Source organism: Sapajus apella, unplaced genomic scaffold (genome assembly GCF_009761245.1).
Source record: "Sapajus apella isolate SASKATOON/1434 unplaced genomic scaffold, GSC_monkey_1.0 scaffold25, whole genome shotgun sequence".
NCBI classification, from domain to species: Eukaryota; Metazoa; Chordata; class Mammalia; order Primates; family Cebidae; genus Sapajus; species Sapajus apella.
Window position 1 is genome coordinate 1702671 of NW_022436965.1, and position 7279 is coordinate 1709949.

At 33.3% G+C, this 7279-nt stretch overlaps 1 pseudogene; it reads left to right on the forward strand.

Moving 5' to 3' along the window:
* The first annotated feature begins 4621 nt into the window (after positions 1-4621).
* LOC116559970 lies at positions 4622-6662 on the forward strand (annotated as a pseudogene).
* The last annotated feature ends 617 nt before the right edge of the window (positions 6663-7279 follow it).

Here is a 7279-nt window from a genome sequence, read left to right on the forward strand (position 1 = left end):
GCTCAAAGACCAAAAGCGCCTCTCCTTGGCCAGGTTGTGATCATTTGGGCATCAAAAAGAGAATGATAAAGCTTGGGTTATAGAATATGTTTATTCCATAAAAAGTCGTGTGAATCTGATAATATGAATCTATAAAAACATCGACATATTCTATAATATAGAAACTCTAACATGTAATACACACTGAAACATTTGTTATTTCAGTTTCAAAGCAGTAAAAATCTGGGAGTGGTTTTTACCTGGTAGTTTGGTTCAAGGTCAGGTTGCAATCCTCTCCAGGCTCCACTGTAGCTGGATGATGTGCTACTGAGCTAACACACCTGGATCCTGGTAGGCTTTAGATCCTCATGGGTCATTACTGAAGGCCTTTTGGGTATACTGGATCTTGGCTTTTCAAATAGAAAGAAACAGAGAAATTAGAATGAAAGCCACAGTGCTTTACATTTTATTTGTTTATTTTAAAAATAGATTTAGAGAGTACAAGCACATTTTTTGTTACATGGATATATTGCATAGTGGTGTGGTCTGGGCTTTTAGTGTAACCATCACCCAATTAGTGTAAATCATACCACATGGGTAATTTCTCCTCTCTCAACCTCCTCCCATCCTCCCATGTTTTGGAGTCTCCGATGCTTATTATTCCACTATGTACGTTCCTGTGTACTCATTCTTATCTCCCACTTATAAGTGAAAACGTGTAGTATTTGACTTTCTGTTTCTGAATTATTTCACTTAAGATGATGGCTCCAGTTCCATCCATACTGCTGCAAAAGATATGATTTCAAATTTTATGACTGAGTAGAATTCCATGGTATATAAATATACCACATTTTCTTTATTCATTCGTCCATTGATGAGCACTTAGGCTGAGTCTATGAGTTTGCTATTGTGAGTAGTGCTTTGATAAATATATGAGCGCAGGCGTCTTTTTTTATATAATAATTTCTTTTTCTTTGGATAGATACCCTGTAGTGAGATTGCTGAATTGAATGGTAATTCTAATTTTAGTTCTTTGAGGAAGCTTCATAGCGTTTTCTATAGATGTCCTAATTTGGCAGAGTATGGTGGCACTCTAAACTCAGTGCTTTGGGAGGCCTAGGGTTGAGGATCAATTGAGACCAGGAGTTTGAGCCACAATAAACTATGATTGCTTCACTGCATTTCAGCCTGGGAGACAGAGCAACACCCTGGCTCAAAACAAAAACAAAAACAAAAAACAATCAAAAACAAGAAGGCTTTTTATAACGTAGTCTCCAAAGTTGCTCACCATCATTTCGACTTCATTTTACTTGTTATAAGATAATCACTAAGTCTCAGCCATACCAGCAGAAGAATAATTTGGGTTCAACTCTGAAAGATAGAAGTAGCAAACAATATGGATATATTTTTAGAACCTGTGAGTTATGACCTATGTGGCAAGGAAAAAAATGGTGTCAAACTGTATTTTTGAAAGATTGTGGATTAATCAAATGTCGTAAATGGAAAAGGTGACTCAGAAGACATAATACATTGTGATCTGGGAACTAAAACTTCAGGATTATACTGTTAATTGGAATGAGTTATTTACAAAGATAGGCAAAATTTTTTTATAGTATTAACTAATGAAGTCAATATGAAATAAATGACAGGCCAATTGACCAGGTAACGTCCGAAAAGCATAGCTAAAAGAACACAAGGAGAAAGAACTGGTTTTCATGACAATTAAACGTTCATAAAATTGATGAGCTTGAAAAGACTCATTGAAGTAAACATGGAGTTTGACTGTAGCAAGTTGGTCTACTGACTCAAGGAGGTTAGATATGCTAGCAAATCTACAACTTTTCTAGGAATCAATTATTTAGTAACCAGAACTTAAAACCTTGGCTTGGATGAAGAAGTAGTCTTCTCTACTCATGTCTGATATGATTAATAAAATTCCAGAGATATAGAAGTGATTATGGATGGCACTGCAATTATTAGAAGATATGAGAACACATGGAAATAATTAAGAAATTAATGCAATCAGTGGTATTATCATTTTTATATAAGTATTATAGTGAGTATTGTTATATTTTGTTTATGCTTTGTCTGTGATTGAAGATGTTTGCAGTGTTCTAAAAACAGCCATAATAAGTTTATAAAATAGCACCTGAAGTTCCGGATGTCTTTTATTTTTAGTCAACAATCCATTTTATTCAATAATTTTTTTTCAAAAAACTTATTTTAATTTTACCATGTTTTAAACATAACTACATAAGTATTTATTAACAGATTGATAATATTTTTAAAGAAACATAGACTGTGTACTTAATAGTAAATATTACCTTCCATGATCCTAAGACCCACACATCAAGATTTGAATGAACACTGTTGATGGAGACAGAATATATACAATAAACAATTGATCTCTTCATTTAAAATGAATATTAAGGTTGAAGCACTAGAAAAGGAGCAATAAAAACCCAAATGAAAAATAAAAACACTTTCTTTGATAATAGTGCTCAAGTTGATTGTTTGGCTCTTTCTAAACTATCACCTTTACCACAAGGCAACTGAATTATTTTAAGACTATGCTTTACAATAAATATTGGAATAATCCTATAACAATTTATATTATTCTTTAATTTAATTGGTATTTCTAGTCTTTCCTTTCCATTGTGCCTTTACTTCCTGTGGCTACAGCCTTAAGCCCTTTCCTGTCAAAAAGCTTACAAATACCATTCCACGCATAAGCTTTCTCAGAAACACTTGTGCACTTTTTTCAACTTAATGAATTGATTTGTTTTTCATGTTTTAACTAGATTTAATAGTGAAGATAAAATGAAATAATAAGCACACTCAGATCTTGAAATGTAATAAAATGATCATATTTTTCTGTAAAGACTATTCAATGCTTCAATTTTCTTTCCTTTTAATCTTAATGAGTTTGATTATTTGATGTACTCAATGCATAACTGAACATCCTGGTGCATTTCTAAAAGCTGAATTATTTGGAAATAATTAGTGTTTTTTATAATACAAGTAAACTTCTGACCATTTATACTAAAAGAGACTCCATGAGAAAAATATCTGAATTACAATAAAGCTAGAAAAAAAGAATAAATAAATTCAATTTGATAATGCATTTAAATTCCCCAGAGGTCAGGATACAGTTGCCACTTAATGTCTATTCAGAGTTAAATGTGTAGTTTGAATGCATTTTCATTAAGAATCAGCTACAAATTGTGAGCATTTTATGAAGTAAATTGAAGTAGTGGGTTTAATATAGTGAGCGAAATTGGGACTCATAGTAATATTAAAAATGTTCATAATTTTAATCATAAAGAAAATGTAGGTTGTAAATCATGATGACAGATTGTCATTTTCTTGGAGCTAACAAGTCAACTAAATAGAAAATGGGTTGAGGAAATGTCCATTGTATAAATGCTAAACGGAGTAGAGGCTAAATAATGGGTAGGAGACACAGAGCTGTGGAAAATTACAAGCCTGGCAAAGTGACATTGTGATTTTTTATTTCATGTTTGCCGTGTCTTAAGGGACCCATTTTGAAGCACAGAGAATTAAGCATACATTAAATATGACAGAAAATTAGGAAAGGACTGGAAGACATAGAAGAATGCTAGCATTTGCTCAGTTTGTGTTGTTCATATGAACTCCCAATTATGTTTCATTGCCTTCATTAAAAATTAGATTCAGTAATCCAGAAAGTCAAGTTAGTGCAGGAATTTAAAATTGCTGTAGTGCGTCTGTCAAAAAACTAAGATGAAACCTCATATGCAATATTCAAATAATAAGAGAGTTCAGGAAGATGGTCAAGTACAATATCAACTTACAAAATCAATAATGTTTCTTCAAAACAGCATTTACCAATTAAAAAATATGGCAGCCACAGATTGCTGGGTCTTATACCTCAAATTTCTGATTCAGTAGGATTGGTGGGGCTGGATAATTTGCATGATTAGCAAGTTCCCAAGTGGTATTGCTGTTACTAGTCCAGGGTTCACATTGTGAGAGCCACTACCCAACAAAAGTCTGCACATGTGGACCAAGAGACATGTACAGGGAAGCTTATAGCAGCATCATTCATTATTATAAAGTATTGACAATAATTAATTATGTCAATCAACAACAGAAACTGTAAATAACTCAGAGTATATTCAGACAATTGAACATTCTATAGTGGTATCAAAGAATGAACTACACCTATATACATTAACATAGCTCATTCTCACACTGAGCAAAAAATAAAATCTCAGAAAAATACATAAAGGAGGTAATGTGAAACAAATTAAGATGTTAAATTCTTATAATATTACATAAGAATAGGTTTAATTATTATTAAAACATAAAAGCAAGAACATGACTAACCCAATAATAGAGATAGTAGGTTTCCTCTGTAGGGTGTATGGGTAGTGGGAAGATGCAATCATGGAGAGTATTGTTCTATTTGTTAAGCTTGAGGGTAAGTTATTGGATGTTTGTTTTATTCTAAGTTGTACAGATACATGATGCATACCTTTTCTATTTAGGGTATGTGTCAGAATAAAAAAATTATAAGATAATGTGACCCACTCCCCCCCCCCCAAAAAAAAAATTCATCCCACATCCCAAGATGTTTGGCTGGAGTGTAGTGATACAGAAAACTAAAGGGAAGAACTAAATAAAATGGAAACCAATAAACCATGTGAACTTTTTATTGCCAAACTTTTGAATACATTGAAACAGCAGCAACAACGGCATTCTGAAAATAAGAGAGAAAACTCTAAAGATCCTGAGGAATCTTGGGAAAATTTCATTTCTGATGAGGATTTTTCTGCACTGTCCTTGGAATCAGCAAACACTGAAGATTTGGAACCTGTTAGAAACCTCTTTAGGAAGGTGCAAAGCACACCTAAGAATTAGAGACTTCCAAAGGAAAGACAACAGTTTACTGTATTTAAACATTGGGATTCAAGTGTCGAAACTCTTAAAAGGCACCTGGTAGTGGTTGTGGCAGGTACATCAAGGAGTGATAAAAGTACTCATGTACCACATTTTCTGTCAGAGATTGGCCTCTAAATGATTGGGGAGCAAGTAAATGTAACATCATTGTCTGTACCCAACCTCAAAAAATCTCAGCAGTTGAGTTTAGCCACCAGAGTGTGTGATGAATTGGGCTGTGAAAATGGACCTGGTGAAAGGAATTCTTTGTGTGGATATCAGATCCAGATGTTATTTTGAGCTTGTGAATCTACCAGTTTACTCTATTGTACAACAGGGGTTTTGCCAAGGAAACTTGATGGTCTTTTTACTAATGTGTCTCATGTTATTGTAGATGAGGTTCATAAAAGAAGTGTCCAGTCAGACTTCCTAGTAACTATCTCAAAGGAAAGTTTACAGAAATATTCTGATCTATAGTTGATTCTAATTAGTGCCACTGTGGATATTGAAAATTTTTTTACATATTTCACACGCTGTCCCATTCTCTGAATTTCAGGAAGCATTTATCATGCTGAGATATTGTGAAGATATAGCAGAAGAAACAGGCTTTGTACTGGAAAAAGAGTCAGGATATTGTCAGAAATTTCTGGAGGAGGAAAAAGAAATAACCATTAATGTTACGAGCAAAGCAGGGAGAATGAAGAAAAATCAAGCACATATGTCAGTTCATACTAGAGCAAATGCTGATTTTAAATATATCTTTCCAAAAGTACAGCAATGGTACTCAGCATGAATCCTCATAAATTCAACCTGGATTTCATTGTGGAACTTCTTGCATATTTAGATAAAAGTTCCCAATTTAGAAATGTTGAAAGAGCAGTATTAATCTTTTTACCAGGCCTTGCTCATATTTAGCAGTTGTATAATCTCCTATCCAATGATAGAAGGTTTTATTCTGAATGATATAAAGTGGTAGCTCTGCATTCTATTCTTTCTACCCAAGATCAAGCTGTAGCACTCAAACTTCCTTCGTCAGGAGTCAGAAAGAATGTTTTAGCAACAAATTTTGCAGAGAAAGGTAGCGCCATTCCAGATGTTATTTTTGTAATTGATATTGGAAGAACAAAAGAAAATAAGCACCCTGAAAGCAGATAGAGGAGTTATTTGGTTGAGACATTTGTCAGTAAAGCCAGTGCTTTGCAGTGCCAGAGGAGAGCTGGGCAGGTCAGAGGTCTGAGATGGCGTCTGCTTCCGTGTGTACACAAGAGAAAAATTTGAAGTCTTTGTGGATTATTCTGTTCTAGAAATCTTACATGTACCTTTAGAGAAATTATGCCTTCATATTGTGAATTGTAATCTTGATTCTCTTGAAGTTTTCCTTTCAAAGCCTTACATTCTCCTCAGCTCCAAGTGATCAGCAATGCAATGAATTTGCTCCAAAAAATTGAGCTCATAAGCTAAATGAGTCTCAACTGACTCCGTTGGAACAACACCTTGCAGCTTTACCTGTGTATTCAAGATTCAAAGATGCTTATTTTTGTTGCAATATTTGGCTGCCTTGACCCAGTTGCAACACTAGCTGCAGCTATGACAAAGAAGTCTTTTACCATACTAATTGGTCGAAAAGATGAAGCAGATTTGGCAGAATTAGCTTTGGCCATGATGGATTCAGACCACCTGATAATCTAGCAGGGAAGAAAGCAAAACAAGAAGGAGGTTATCATTCTGAAATAATATTTTGCCGGAGGAACTTTCTTAATTGAACATAAACTGTTTACCCTAGAAGTAATTCTTACCATAGCTCACTCTCTCAGAGTCATAGATAAGTATAAAAGGCTTATTTGGAAAAAAAGAATGCCTAGGAACATATTTGACACATTGCATAGGTTTAATAAACATTTGTTGAATTAGAACAAAAAAAGGATTTTCTTAAAAATCTCGAAGAAAATTTTGGATAAAAATACCTATTATTTTACTAAATAAAGATCAAGGAGTTCAGCTTAACACAGTATACCTACAAAAAGGTTAAGAGATAGTAGACTGTGATAACATCTATCACCTGTTATTTATATTTAAAATGGTTTAAAATAAGATTAAATAATTGATAGAAAAATCTATCCTCAAATCAATGAGTTGAAATACAAAATCTGATTTCTCATGAATGTCTGACAATTTTATTAGTAATTATACAAATAAAAATGTAAATAATAACCATTTTATACTTGTATTAGCAAAACATGAAATTTGATTGTATAAATGTTTTGGTGAATATGTAGATAGTTTGAAACAAGTGTATAATGCTAGAAATAGTTTAATCAGAAGAATCCTTATGGAAATATAAAATAAAATTGAAAATGAGTATATATTGTGATCTGCAGTT